The sequence below is a fragment of the Lolium perenne genome, chromosome 7 (assembly GCF_019359855.2).
Source record: "Lolium perenne isolate Kyuss_39 chromosome 7, Kyuss_2.0, whole genome shotgun sequence".
Classification (NCBI taxonomy): Eukaryota; Viridiplantae; Streptophyta; class Magnoliopsida; order Poales; family Poaceae; genus Lolium; species Lolium perenne.
This window is the reverse complement of record NC_067250.2, coordinates 70,752,712-70,768,570: the sequence shown is the minus strand read 5'-3', so window position 1 is coordinate 70,768,570 and position 15,859 is coordinate 70,752,712. Positions and strand designations below refer to the sequence as shown.

At 43.7% G+C, this 15,859-nt stretch overlaps 1 pseudogene; it reads left to right on the top strand.

The window, feature by feature from the left end:
• The first annotated feature begins 2,194 nt into the window (after window positions 1–2,194).
• LOC127317140 (putative aconitate hydratase, cytoplasmic) lies at window positions 2,195–10,840 on the top strand (annotated as a pseudogene).
• Window positions 10,841–15,859: the final 5,019 nt, after the last annotated feature.

Sequence of the window (15,859 nt, the reverse complement as noted above, 5' to 3'; positions counted from 1 at the left end):
GGTGGCGTCGTCGCTTCGGGGGGATGCAGGGCGGCGTACTTGCGTGTTGCGTCGGGCGGCGGCGTTGGGGATGCAGGGCCGCACGTTGTTTTTGGCGTCGCTCGCGTCGGGGGAGGCGTCCTGGACTTGGAGTCGGGCGACTGCGTTGGACAGGTTGGCGGTGTCAGGCGGGCTGGCTGCGGCGGCGGCGGTTGGGGATTTGCAGGATTTGCGTCAACGGCGAAAGAAATCACCTCTGCCCTCTTGTTTGACTCGGGCGTGCGATCGCTGTGAAGTGTGCTGTCGAGGTGGGCTGGTGCTCACGCGCGTGCGAAGGAAGGAACGATAGGGAGAGGCCGGCCCAGGGAAACGTGCGCTGGAAGGAGGACGAGCGGATGGGTTAGCTAGCGACAGGCCCTTAAAAGTGCTCGTTACTGGCATATTTCTCGTTCTGGCCGGCCTTTACGAAAAGCTCTAGTGACATCCACTTTAATACGCCTGTCTCTAGTATTTGTACCAGTGACAGGTTTATACATGCCTGTCGTTACACTTACTAATGATAGGCATAATTTTGCCTGTCACTAATCATTCGGCGGCTATAAGCCTTTCTGCAGTAGTGGTGCTGCTGGAGAGTCGCTTTTACTATCTAGGTGTTGCTAACACTTATGCATCCTTGATATCATGACTAGATCTATACATTATGTTGTACATATTCTTTTTTATTAAAAAAGAGAATACAACAGAATTTGCACAGTTGAATATGTTGCAGCGATGCCTATCCGGTTTGACCATCCGCACCACAAGCGCATATGGCCATCCACAATGTCATGATCGATATGTTAAATTGTTGGCACAAGACATGTATGGCTATTTAGAATGGCATCATTTGCATCCGCATGGAGTACTGGACATGTGGTGGTTTTGCTGTGTTCCTTGGACCCAACCTTATTTTCTGGAGTGCCAAGAAACAAGCAACTATCTCCAGGTCAAACACTGAAGCAGAATATAAGTCAGTAGCAAATGCTACAGCTGAAGTCATTTGGATGCAGTCATTACTTAAGGAGCTTGGAGTCAAGTTGAAGCAACCGCCATGTTTGTGGTGTGATAACTTAGGAGCAACATATTTGTCAGCAAATCCAGTTTTCCACGCCAGAGCCAAACACATCGAGATAGATTTTCACTTCGTCAGAGAACGAGTTTTGAAGAAGCAATTGGAGATTCGTTTCATTCCTTCCAAGGATCAAATTGCTGATGGTTTTACAAAGCCACTACCTGTAAGAAACTTTGAGGAGTTTAGATTTAATCTCAACTTGAGAAAGTTGTGATTAAGGGAGGGTGTTAGAGATAGAGTTGTGTTATGTTTAAATATGGAACATAGAGTCTGGGTTCCTCTCCCTTACCTTTATTGTAATCTCTCTGTTATCTTCTATATAAGGAAACGTATCACGAGGGCTCGGATCATCCGAGTAGATCCTCTCTACCTGATCTTTTACAGTGTTTACTGCTGCCACATCAGCGAATCCCGCGGAAACGAGCGTCAGGTATGGAATGACCGGGATCCCTAAGTTTAGGGTGCTGATTTCAGAGATTGGAAGTTGAGGGTTCGATCCCAACCACCCCTATGAACTCGAGGCTTAAAATAGACTTTACTCTTTTAAAATAAAAGTAAAAAAAGGAAAACATAGAGAGATTATAATAATGAAATACAAGCAAAAAACAACAGAAAAAAGGCAGCATTAACTTGGCTAGCAGGGCCGCCGGGTGCGTTTGTTATTTCTTTGGTGGGCTCGTCATGAGCTTACCAGGCCAACAGCCAGCCTTGGCGGCGTTTTGCTGGGACATGTCCGTGTCCCCTGTCTCGACTCTCAAGGCTGCCGCCGCTGTCTTTCCTTCCCGTCGTCGTGGCAACGAGTCCCGCCGTCCAGATGGGGGAAGCGGCGCGGCGACACGAGGTCCGCCGCCCTCCTCCCTCGGCTACGGAAGCACGTGTCGAGTTAGACCTCATCAACGCCATGCCCAGAACGCGACCGCGCGCGCCGCATTGCCCCCCTCTTCTTCCACCGGTTCCGCGATGGGTAAGTTCGTCTGCCCCAGCATCTTTCTGATTCCTGCAGTTTGAATTTGGACCGCATATCGAATTATAGTGGCTCGGTGCTGTAATTTTTCATCTATCTAGGTAGTAATCAGGCGACTAGGGGAAGAGCTTTTGCTTGATTAATCAAATCAAGCATTTCTTTGCTGATTTTGTGCACTACTGCCAGCAGCAATACGTTTAGCTTCGCCCTGAGAAGTCTCCCCCTGGACCTCGAAGGCGGCGGCAGCTACTACAGCATACCCACCCTCGGAGATCAGCGAATAGGTAATCATGCTTTGATGCCTTTGTCTGAACTGAAAATAGCAACATTTCACCTAAAATTAAAAATACTAATTTCAGCAAGACTCGGACCAATGTACATTCTTGGGCAGTGACATGATTTTGTATTCAGTAAAAAATGTTCAGCCGAAACTAATAATTGAAGTAAAATTTATGCTGCTATCATAGCAAAAAAAAGGTATTAACTAGAAAGCCATCGGTAACAATACAAGGCTGGTTACATACCAGTGGCACACTGGGTAGTACTACTATTTTCTGGTGCCTCGTTTTAGCAACCGTACCCATTAAAAAATAAGTAGAATTTTGTGATGGTAACTAATCACATCGCAGTTTTAATTGTCTTGTAAATATTTAATGGAAAACTTGTTGTCAAAGTTGCAATCAGGAAGCCTTAAGTACAAGACATTTTATAAGTGGGTGGACTGCCCATCTTTATTAGGAGGCAAGTTTACGGGGTACAAGAGAGTGGGTAATTTTGTTATTGTTGTGCACTAATAAGATAATTCCATGTTGCATATATGTCTTGTTCATCCTAGCGGTTTAAGACCTTACTTGACCAACTGCTTGGTAATGCCTTTTCCAGATAAGTTGCAATACACCATCCGTGTTCTTCTTGAGTCTGCGGTGCGTAATTGTGACGAGTTCCAAATTACCAAGGAGGATGTAGAAAAGATCATGGGCTGGGAGAAGACCTCCATGCAGCTCGTCGAGATTCCGTTTAAGCCCTCGCGTGTGCTTCTTCAGGTATTTGTGTACAAGCACCTATCATCAGTTTAGGATTTGATAATGATACCTGTGTTTAGGATTTTACCGGCGTACCTGTCCTTGTTGACCTTGCTAGCATGCGTGGTGCAATGTCTGAATTAGGTGGCGACCCTGATAAGATCAATCCAATGGTATTAAATCTTTTCTAGTGTATTTATTGCCTCAGAGTATTTCCATCCACATTTTCTTTCCAGTTGTCAGTAGTTCTGTGTTTCTGCTTTTAGGTTCCAGCAAACCTTGTAATTGATGACTGCTAATGTGGTGACGTCAGACAACGCACTACAGACCGATATGGAACTGCAATTCGAGAGGAACAAGGAACGGTTCACCTTTCTTAAATGGGGGTCTTCTGCATTTCACAATATGCTTATCATACCTCCTGGTTCGGGTATTGTTCATCAGGTGAAAGGAAATAACATCAACAGTTCAATTTATTGTTTCTGTTTGAATCTTACCATATGTTGTCTAATTTAGGTAAATCTCGAATACCTTGGAAGAGTTGTTTTCAACAAAAATGGCCTCTTTTATCCCGATAGTGTTCTGGGGACTGATTCCCACACTACAATGATCAATGGATTGGGGGTTCTTGGTTGGGGGGTTGGAGGAATTGATGCTGAGGCAGCTATGCTTGGTCAGGTACATGCTTAAACTTTTATGGGCCTGACATAGTCTTAACTTTCCCCACAAACTCAGTGCGTTTTTTTAAATCTATTTTACTTCTTCCGGCTTCCGTGAGCAGCCCATGAGCATGGTGTTACCTGGTGTTGTCGGATTCAAGCTACATGGAACACTAAGGAATGGGGTCACAGCAACTGATCTAGTTCTTACGGTTACCCAGATGTTGCGAAAACATGGTGTTGTTGGAAAGTTCGTGGAATTCTATGGTATTAACTTTTTTATTCTAGATCAGTGGCAGATTTCCTTTGCCCTGTCACAAACAGTCAATTTGTATCTGAATAAGTTTTTTCGATAAAGTGTATCTGAATAAGTAGCTGTCAAGAACTTAGCTTTGTTACCATGTAATTGTAGGCAGAGGTATGGAAGAGCTTGCATTGGCTGATAGAGCAACGATTGCAAATATGGCACCGGAGTATGGAGCAACTGTTGGATTCTTTCCAGTTGACCATATCACCTTGGAGTATCTTAAAATGACAGGAAGAGAAGATGAAACAGTGAGTACTGTTCTGTTAAAATGAACGACAATACATATACCTGTACCATGTTTTGCAGCTGCTGTTTGGTACAAAATCTTAGAACTAGGCTATCCATGTCGTCCTGATGATGAACAATTTACAATGAGAATTACATTCTTAATTAGTCATGCTAAATGGTTCCAACATTTAGGTATCAACAATCGAGATATATCTGCGCGAATGTTTGTGGATTACAATGAAGTAAGTATATTTTTCTTCACTGTTGCCGATAAACAACATGCAGGAGGGTTCACTGACTGTTCCATTATGATTTTAGCCGATAATAGAACCGACATATTCATCGTACTTAGAACTGGATCTGAGAGATGTTGAGCCATGTATTTCAGGTCCAAAGAGGTAATTTATGTTGTTCCTTTGTGGTATACTTTCATTCTCTTGATTTTTTTTAATACAAGCGCTACTTGCAGACCTCATGATCGAGTCATCTTGAAAGAATATAGGCAGACTGGCATGCATGTCTGCAAAATAAAATTGGCTTCAAGGTATGGTAAATCGGCAGATAATGTGACTGTGTTTATTCATGCGAATTGAAAGGATTCTTGGTGACAAGATGATATACTGAAGTTCTGTTCCCAAGTAACTGAGTAGTTGACATAGTACATCAGATTCACTTATGTTAGATTGTTAGTTGTAAGTGTGCCTCTTTTCCTATCTTTGCACACTAACTCCAGCGCTCTGACCTCAAATTTTATATATTCTAAAATTGAATTTAAAAAAATCGTGTGTCCTTACACATTTGAAAATTATTTTGCTCCTTTTCTGGATGGTTACATGTGCTGACTAACGTATGTGCTATGTTTAGTTAATAAAACATGCTGAGTGTTTAGTTTTACCAGTGTAATTGTTTTTTTGGGAAGACAGAAGCAAGGATGATTTGTTCTATTTATTTCAGGGTTATGCTGTCCCAAAAGATTTGCAGGATAGAGTTGTTAAGTTTGATTTTCATGGGAAAACTGCAAAGCTTAAACATGGGTCTGTTGTCATAGCTGCTATCACAAGCTGCACAAACACCAAAAAACCCCACAGTTATGATTTCTCTGGGTTGGTTGCTAAGAAAGCTTACGAGTTGGGCCGTGAGGTCAGTACTTGGTTTAAATGTAGCCAACATTTTTAGTTAATGTAGGTGTGCATCTTCCTTCTTTCCTTCTCTGTTCTGCTGGCTAGCTAGGGTACTTAACTGTCTTCTTTTGTTTGGCAGGTCAAACCATGATTTAAAACAAGTCTTGCACCTGGATCAGGAGTTGTTACCAAATATCTTAGGAAGTATTTTAAGGCATCATATGTCCCTTATTGTTGCTGTTTCATGAAATTATCATAAATATCATGGATGCAACTATAATAATTTCAGTGGTTTGCTGAGATACTTAAGCGACCTCGGTTTCAGTTTAGTGGGGTATGGATGTACTACTTGTATTGAAAATTCATCTGATCTTGATCAAATCGTTGCAGATGCAATTACAGAAAATGGTACCACCTTGCCTGTTCCGTCAATTCTATTACAGAGTATCATGTTGAAACTTATTACTACAAATTTCTGTGTTTATTAGAGATCACTGCGGCTGCTATTCTTTCTGGAAACCGTAACTTTGAAGGGCGGATACATCCATTTACTCAAGCTAATTATCTCGCTTCTCCTCTAGTCATTGTGTATGCTCTTGCTGGCACTGTAAGTGGGAACATTTCCATAATGTGTTTACAGTGGTGCATTCAATCTAATGTAACGACATAAATTGATACTTTTAAGATCATTTATGTTAGCAATGCTTCCAATCTAATATCCATGACAAGCTTAGTGGTTATCCTATAGTTAAATCATGCCAAACATTCAGAAACTGTAGTAAGAGAAAGGGTGAATCCTCTTTCCTACGAGGGATGGATGCTTATGTTTCGTGTTGTGTTTAGGTTGACATCAATTTTGAAGAGGAGCCGATTGGAACTGGAAAGGGCGATAGGCCAGTTTTCCTTAGGGACATCTGACCATCTAGCGAGGAAGTTTCAGAGGTATAAACCTGCACTCCTGTTAGACTATTGGTGCTTCAGATTATATGTGTTAACTTATCAACAGTGATTCTAAATGTTCCTGTTGACGATCGAAACCAAAGATTGTGCAATCCAATGTCCTGCTTGAAATGTTCAGAAGTACTTATGAGGTGATCACAAAAGGCAATCCCATGTGGAACCAACTGGTAGTTCCAACTGCAGAAGTGTACTCCTGGGATCTCAGTTCAACCTACATCCGTGAGCCTCCTTTCTTTAAAGGCATGACTATGGATCCACCAGGGCCTCGTAGTATTAACGATGCCTACTGCTTATTGAGCTTCGGCGACTGTGTCACGACGGATCACATTTCACCGGCTGGGAGCATCCACAAGGACAGCCCAGCTGCCAAGTATTTTGTTGAGCATGGGTTGAAGCCCAAGGATTTTAATTCGTATGGCAGCCGCCGTGGGAACTATGAAGCTATGATGAGGGGAACCTTCGGCAATATTCGGATTGTCAACAAGCTTTTGGGCGGTGAACCTGGACTGAAAACGATTCACATCCCAACAGGGGAGAAGCTTTATGTCTACGATGCTGCCATGGTTAGTTTCCTTGCAGAAAATGACTGTAATTCATTTTCGTGAATCAGTTAATGGCTATTTCGCTTGCTGATAAATGCTTTTGGACTTGCTTTTTTTTATGGAAAAGAACGGTTCTGCTACTTATGTTTCTTCTATTCGTTGTGTTAATCATAGCGGTACAAAACTGATGGGCAAGACACAATTGTATTGGCGGGTTCTGAATACGGGACTGGAAGTTCCAGAGACTGGGATGCAAAGGGCACTATGTTGATGGTAAGGAGTTCGTTATAAAAGTCCTGGTCTTGCACTTTCTTGCTTCTGCAAACTCATCGAATAATGTGAAATGTCACTGCAGGGAGTTAAGTCTGTAATTGCCAAGAGTTTCGAAAGGATCCATCGAAGCAATTTAGTCAGGATGGGAATAATTCCTTTGTGCTTCAAGTCTGGAGAGGATATGGAGTCAATTGGTCTGACTGGGCATGAACAATACACGATTCATCTTCCAAGCAGTGTGCGTGAAATGCGACCTGGCCAGGACATTGTTGTTACCACAAGCACAGGAAAAGCGTTTATGTGTACACTTCGCTTTGACACTGAGGTAATTAGAACATCTACTTACGGAGTATTATTATGCTCCCTCTTGTTTCCTTAAAAAAACTATTGGACATTGATGCAATCTCCAAAACACAACTTTAACCACAAATTTCTATCATATTTTATGTATGTATGTTGCAACCAAATTACATATTTTGAAAGCACTTTTTTCTGGAGATATACTAACACAGGCATATGGTTTCCAAGTATTTAATCCCCTAGAAGCCCTTAATTTTCCATACACTAATTTTCTCTTTCAGGACACTTGCTAGTTAGCTGCTTCTGCATCTAGGAAATACCAAGTTATATCTAGTATTCTGTAGTTGTTCTTAACTGAAAAAACTCTTCTACACGTTTTGAGAATAGCATTAATCTACTTTCTTCCATCTGAACCCGCATCTGTTTGTGCCGTAGCGGATGATTTCTGGATATATACAAACACAGGCATATGGTTTCCAAGTATCTAATCCCCTAGAAGCCCTTAATTTTCGGTACACTAATTTTCTCTTTCAGGAGACTTGCTAGTTAGCTGCTTCTGCATCTAGGAAATACCAAGTTATATGTGGTATTCTGTAGTTGTTCTTGTACTGAAAAAACTCTTCTATACGAGGTTTTGACAGTAGGATTAATCTACTTTCTTCCATCTAAAAACCACCCTTCCCGCATCTGTTTGTGCCGTATCGGATGATAAACATAACTTGGGAAAATCTTTGAAATAGTCTAAAATACTATTCATATTTTTTCTTAAATACAAGAATTTTCTTTTGATCCTTGATACAATTCTAATATCTTATGAGAATTGGATGCTAGTAAAATAATTTTAATATTTGCGAGATTCATTTAACATCCTCAAAATTCCCCTATTTATAATATATCTTAGAATACATATTTACAGAACACTGTTGAGTTCTCTATGACCAATTTCTGGTGAAATGTGCACATTTAGTGGTTTAGCTGTATGATTTCATACTATTTTGGTTATATTTTATTTCTCCATGTAGTATGCATGCATAATCTCAGGGTTTTTCATTAAACGTAAACATGATTTTGTAGGTGGAACTGTCTTACTATGATCATGGAGGAATATTACATTATGTTACGAGAAAACTTGTCAATTCAGCATGTTAGCACCTTCCAAACCAAATTTCCGTGAAAAATGGAAGCGTCAGGTCCAGAGCTTTCTTCTTTTGGTGTTTCCATGTATATATCAGTTATGTCCTGTAATAAGAATTTTATGGTGTTTATGTGTTTGCTTTTGAATTTAATACTCACAAATAATACTATTATGTTGATGCACGATTTATGTGTACATGACTTATCTGTTAGATCTTTGATACCAAACGCTAATTCGGATGATAATACTCCTACTAAGTTTTGGGTGCTAAATAAAACTTTGCTTATATGTAGCTTAGGATAGTTCTCATGTTTGACTTTACAACCATGCCAAACTTACCTGGGTTCACTTGATATAGTTTGCTCTGGTATTGTCAGCAAGTATATATAGCTTTGGAGAGACAGTACATAGCATCGTTGCGAAGGTAAAATCTTCTCTCTCAAGATACATAATATAATTTGCTTGGCTGCAGCATGCCTTCATTTATTCCTGATTTCTTTCCTAAAACACAGAAAGGATCTGTGTTTCTTTCTATTCCTGTTGTGGAGCCTGGACATTGAGGTCAATGCCAAACAGCCTGAGCTGATCTCCATCAGTGACCGGTGGCAGGGTGTTGCCATCCTCCCTCTCAGTGTGCTGCCTCCGGTACCCTCCGGTCTCCTGCCTGGTCTGCCATCCCTGGTTGAACATCCTGGTATAGCGCTCCATGAGCAGTTCCCTAGTGGATGCTGCCAGGCCGCCCTGCCCACGCTGCTCCTCGCTGCCTTGCCTATTCAGGCTGACCAGGTGGTGTGCCTCCACTGCTGCTACAGCTGCCTGCTCGTTCTGGGCCTGGACCCTCCTGTCCTTGTTGTGGGCAGCCATGTGTCCGCCCAGCGCCTGGTGCGTGGGGAACACCGCCTGGCAGTGCTTGCAGATGTAGGGGCGCCTGGACTTGCCTTCGCTCCTCACATCCTTCTCCTTCCTGTGCGCCTCTTTCGACCTCTTCATGCTCACCCTCTTTGCCGGGGTCTCTATGACAACTTGTTCGCTGCGCAGCACCTGCTGATCGTCTCGTGCCATCTCTGCAGCTGAACTGCTGTCTCCGCTACGGAGCTCTGCGTCGGCTAGGGCCATCTCAGCAGCTGAAATGTCGTTTTTGTCGCCGAGCGCGGCGCTGTCCCCTGCTCTGCTCATTACTGAACCTTCCTCTTCAGGTGGTACATCTGCAGGTTCTCTCTTGACTTTGACAGACTGGTCATGCACGATCCGGCTGTCGCGGTGCTTGAGCGTCAGCATTATGTAGGCGACCAGCATCTCGAACGCGTTCAGATTGGGGTCGCGCTGGCTGTACCTGGCCACAGGGCGGTCGTGGTCGTGGACAGACGGCGACTGTGAAGGTGTGGCCCGACGCTTTGGCTTCATGGGTGGCGGGGTCGCGCCTTTGTAGCCTCGGCCCGGGTGGCTCCGGAGGTGGCCAAACATGGACTTGTTGCTCCTGAAGTGTTTCCCACACTCAGGGCACTCAACGTCGCCCCCGCCGCTGCTTCCATGCTCTTCTGGATTGCTGCTAGATTCAATATCGCCTTCTTGAGGACTGAGCAACGAATCGTCTTCACCCTCTACAACCTCTTCCTCATCAACAGATCTGTCAGGTTCCGGTGTGTGTTGTCCGTCGCCGACCTCTTCATTTTCTTCGTCACCTGCATACTCATCAATGGAGAACTCTTCTCCATCGATGACGGCGTCTTTCTCTCGAGCAAAGGCAGGAGCAGCAACGCTGGAGCTGATGAGCTCGTCGTGGACATGGCTCAGCATGAGGCCACTGCCCCGTCCCCGGATTGGATCTGGATGCAAAAACTCGTCCCCAATCTGAGCAGCGACGGCCAGCCGGTGCTCGCCGGTGAGCACAGCCTGGAGCACCACCAAGATGCTGACGACACAGAGCAGCAGCTTACTCATGTAAAGGACGAGGATCAGCAGGACGGAGTGAAGGTGTGATTGTGGACGAAGACAGCGGCGGCCGGCGGTGTGGTTGTGGAGTAGGAGGCGAAGCGGGAGATTGAGCCGGCGGCGCTTGGGCTACAGAAAACGGACCGTATATATATATGTGAACGCACTACCTACATGTTAGTAATGGTGGTGGAAATCCTTATCTGTAAACAAGGAAGCAGTATCTGTCTGTGATCATGTGAAACCAACTCAATTTCTTTTCTGGTGAATAAAAACGGCGCCGATCTGATTTTGATCGGTTACTATTTGCATTCGTCTTTCATTTTATATACCACCGTGGGGCCCAACCTGGCCATTACCAAGACAATAAAAAAACATCCGCACAGAAAATGTCATCAACGTCCCTGAAGTTTAGTGTGCTGGATTAATTAGCTGCCTTCTTTCCACAAGGGCTGTCAAGATCATGTCGATTGTGCTTATACGTAATGATCTTTGTTTGCTCTTCCTAAAATAGACATTGTTTAGTAGTTATTCGAGGGGTCTTCGAGCTTCTCCGTAAAAAAGACATCACGAGGTGTTTGACAGTCTGTCAGTGTCACCGCTCATGCAACGATGATATGGAGAGTCGGCGACTAAAGATGCTGCATAAGGGCGGATATAAGAGCATCCCCACTCGGTCCCAGACGAGGCCCCAGCGTAATTCGCTCAGTCGCGCCCCCGGTTCCTCGATTTCGTCCAAATTTGGCCCTTCATCCATTCGGCAAGTCCACGTCATCCTCGGTCCCTCGGAGAGCTATCGCGGGGTCCGGACGAGTGAAAAGCGGGGAAGGGTCCGATCTGTCGGCGACTCGACACATGAACCCCACCGCCACCTCGCTCAAAATCCCCCCACCCCTCGTATCTCTCTCGCCGCCGGCACCACCCCGCCGGCTTGTTGCCCAGATTCCGCCGTCCCTCCTTCCCCACCTGCCTATATTCCGCCGTCTTTCGACGACGGCCTATCTGGCTGCTCCTCTGCCTGCCTGTTTTCCGACGACGGCCTACTCCTCGTCGTTCGCGGCTCGGCTTGCCTTGACTACGCCCGTCAGGTGTTCGTCCATTTGCGTCCATTTGCCTCGCCGGTCATGGACTCGGACGAAGAGGAGGAGCAGATGTCCGTCGAGCTTATGAGAGAAGAGATGGCAGTCGCCGCCCAAGACGAGGAGCACATGATGATCCTCGGTTGCTTATCAAGCATGTACGTCGGGGTGGCAACTGGTCGACGTGGTGGGTCGGCACCAGGTCGCCGGAAGTGCAAGCCGAGACAACGAATGGAGGGCTACTGCATGTTGTACGCCGACTACTTCGCCGACAATCCATTGCACGGTGAGACTGTTTTCAGGCGTCGTTTCAGGATGAGCAGAAAGCTATTTCTGCAAATTGTGTATGCCATCCGAGACTTTGACCCCTACTTCAGATGCAAGGCGGATTGCACTGGCTTGGTTGGATTTTCGTCAGTGCAGAAGTGCATAGTGGCTATGAGGATGCTGGCGCATGGAGCTCCCGGTGATGGTGCAGATGACTATCTTCGGATGGCGGAGTCCGCCGCCCTTGATTGTTTCTACCGGTTCTGCAGGGCCGTCATAGCAGTGTTCGGGGACTTTTACTTGAGATCACCCACTATCAAAGACACTCAGAGGATCCTTGCAACAAATGAAGCTAGGGGTTTTCCAGGGATGCTTGGAAGCATTGACTGCATGCATTGGAAATGGAAGAACTGTCCGTTTGCGTGGCAAGGAATGTACAAGGGTCTCAAAAAAGGCTGCACTGTGATACTTGAAGCAGTGCCTACCCATGATCTCTGGATTTGGCACTCTTTCTTTGGTATGCCTGGATCCAACAACGACATCAACGTTCTAAACTGCTCTCCGATCTTTTCCAAGCTTTTTGAGGGTCATACTCCCCCGGTGAACTATGTGATCAATGGCCGGCACTACAACAAAGGATACTACCTTGCAGACAGTATCTATCCAAAGTGGGCAACATTTGTGAAGACTATCTCGAAACCTAGCACCCCAAACTTTCCGAGTTTGTCAAGAAACAAGAAGCTTGCCGAAAAGACGTCGAGCGTGCATTTGGTGTCCTCCAGCAGAGATTTGCTGTCGTCCAGTTCCCCACTATGACTTGGTCCAAAGATCAGATGTGGGAGGTGATGAACTGTTGTGTGTGCTTACACAATATGATTATTGAAAATGAGCGAAAACATCCGGTTCCTCTGGCTGAGCAAGAAGCACCATATGAGAGAGAGGGTCCTCTTGCACAGCCTAATCACCAGGCGCCGACATCATGGGCCGCCTTCATTGCTATGCGCCAGGAGATTCGAGACTCTACAATGCATCAACAACTTCAAGATGATCTGGTGGAGCACATATGGACGCTCTGAGGCAACGCCAATGCCGACGCCAACTAGTCTGTCTTAATTTGTTTCAAAACTTGTGAAATTGTGTGCTTCATTTGTTTCAGCACTTGTTAAACGTTGTACTGATTTTCGCCGATTTTGTTTCAGCAATTTTCTGACTCTTGTTCGCCAAACTTGTTAAATTTTATGTCGAATTTGTTTGAAATATGTCAAATGGCCAAGGTGTCAACACCCGGATTTTTAAGTCCAGATACCTATTATGTCATACATCGCAATCCCAGGAAGATTGTTTTTGCGAGACATAATAAGTTCATATCACAGCACATCATTCATTACAACACCATAATAGTCTTACATAAAAAGGATCACATGATCCAGTCTCGTTACAACACTTGATCTCAGGATCAACTACATTACACATAGAGGGAATACGTAGTAGAGGTCCATCTGCTCCACAGGCAACTTTTGACGTCAGGAGTAGCCCTAGTTATCGTAGAAGTCCTGCTGTCATTCATCCTGGTACTTGGGCTCCTCTTCATAGTCTGGCCATTTGAATAGCCAGGGACACAGCCATGAGTACTTTAAAGTACTCGCAAACTAATACTAGTGTAAGCACTATCAATTATATCAATGGAATTCTAAGCTCGAGGTTCATTTGCATAAAGCCAGTTTTATTTCGTAAACATTTATAATCAAAGACTCTTCATTTGCCTATCTTAACTCAAGTGGGAACATTAGTGTCATTCCCACAACTCTGTTGTGATTCAAAGTCAAAATCACATTTCCAAACTCAAGTCACAAGTCACCCTTCACATGTCACCTTTTTGGAAAAGTTCTGATGACGGAATAGTATGGCCTTTCCAACTATCCATGACCGCGGACGCGGCTATTCGAATAGGTTTACACTCTGCAGAGGTTGTACACTTGTGCCTTAATAATTGCAATAGTCCGTCAGGGGTAAATGGCCCTGATTTATCACACTTAGTGCGCGAACTACCAATCATAACCTTTCATTTACATACCCTAGTATACGCATCTCTCCCCATGAGCTTGGCCTCCCAGTGATAACAAACCGTCATCATGGGAACTGCACAGGGCTTGGGTAGGACATTCACCTCATTTTACGTCATTTCACTTTCAACGGAGGCAGCCTTGGCATAACATCTATGACGCTTGTTCAGAGGGAACCCATACTAAAATACATAAGTTTCCAGTTAAGCCTTACCCAGATTCAGGTATTGTGGGGGTACTTAAGAATTGGAATGGTATCGCATCCGAACCCAGCCATCAGTTTTTGTAAAGTTCACCATGTCATTCATAGGTCATATTCACCTTCAAAATCTTTCAATAGAATGACTCATCATTCCAAGGTTTTCAAAGTCATTTGATTCACATGTTTCCCATCTAGAATAGTCAATTTTAGTTTAGCACTAGCAACTAGCCATGAGGGGTGCTAACTAACTTGTAGTTCTCTAAGCTAACTTTGATACTCTTGTAATAATTCATATCTAGACCAAAGTGAACTATGAACAAAATAAACTTTGATAAACCAAAGTAAAGCTTGTAATAATAAAACTTGGGATTGGATCCTTAAACACAAAATAAAAGTGTAATTGTGCCTTACTCTAGTAGAGCTTTGCATTAGGGTAGCTTGGTAATAGCTTGCAATAATATAGCTTGCATTAGTCTAGCTTGACTTGATTGGTGTAGTGATCAAAGTTTTCTTCTTCTTTGTAGAAGTCTTCTTCCTCGTAGCACTCAGTACTAGCGTCTAAAAATAAATACGAGGTACACAATCACCAAACAAATACTTAATTGGACTAGCAACCATAATGATTCACACAAGATGATCTATTAGCATCACAAGCATCCACACTAGGGTTTTACTTTTATTTACTTTGAAAAGTAATTTCCTCTCATTGAAATATTTGTTAGGGTTTCTATTCATTCACTTCGAAGAATAATTTCCTATCATTGAACATTACTAAGATTTAATATCCTCAAATCCTAAGTATGAGATCATGTTGACCAAGGTCAACACTTCATATTTACGATTTGGGAAAATGATTTAAATGAGATACTTCATCTCATGCAAATTAAATACTACTATGGAACAATTTAATATCACTAAGTAATTAAATATGAGGTGCTATAAATTAAGGTTATTACCTCATATTGGATTACTTAGGACAATGATTTAAATGAGAGAGTACCTCTCAGACTATTTAAATAAATTAATTGAGATAGTTTAAATGGACTAGAAATGACCACATAGCCATTATTTTGCACTAGCCCATGATCATGGTAAACAACTATGCTATATTTTTACATAATCATGTAGAGTATTTGAAATGTAATTTTTGAGAGTTGGAATCATCTCAAAATAATTTCTGGTTGATTTTTAATAAATCATGGAAGTTTGAAAAGCTACTGCCTTGTTGTTTTTACTACATGAGTTCTACAAGGAACTAGGGTTGGAGACCAGTGGGGTTTGATAGATATTTTCATAATGACGAGGAAATCCCTACCTCACTACTACCTCCGTCATTACAAGAAGATGATCCTGCTGTGAAGCTCATGTCCAATGAAGTCAGGATTGGACCAATGACACGAACTCGTGCGAACCTACTTAAACAACATGTGAACTTGTTCTTAAATGATACATTGATTGATGAGAACTTTATACTGCCTAAGTCATGTTACTTATGTATCATCAGGTATGAAGAGGAGACAAGCATTGCACGAGGAGGAGAGGAGCAGCTGGGCCAGAAGCTGGACGTGAAGCTGGACATGGAGCTGGACCTGAAGACATCCCATGGACGCGCGAGGGAGGAGCGGGAGGCATGCGCGAGAGAAGGATATGAAGTTCAGGAGGCCGGTGCTAGACCCGGTCCAACCGGCCGTTCAACCGGATCACCCGGTCCCAGG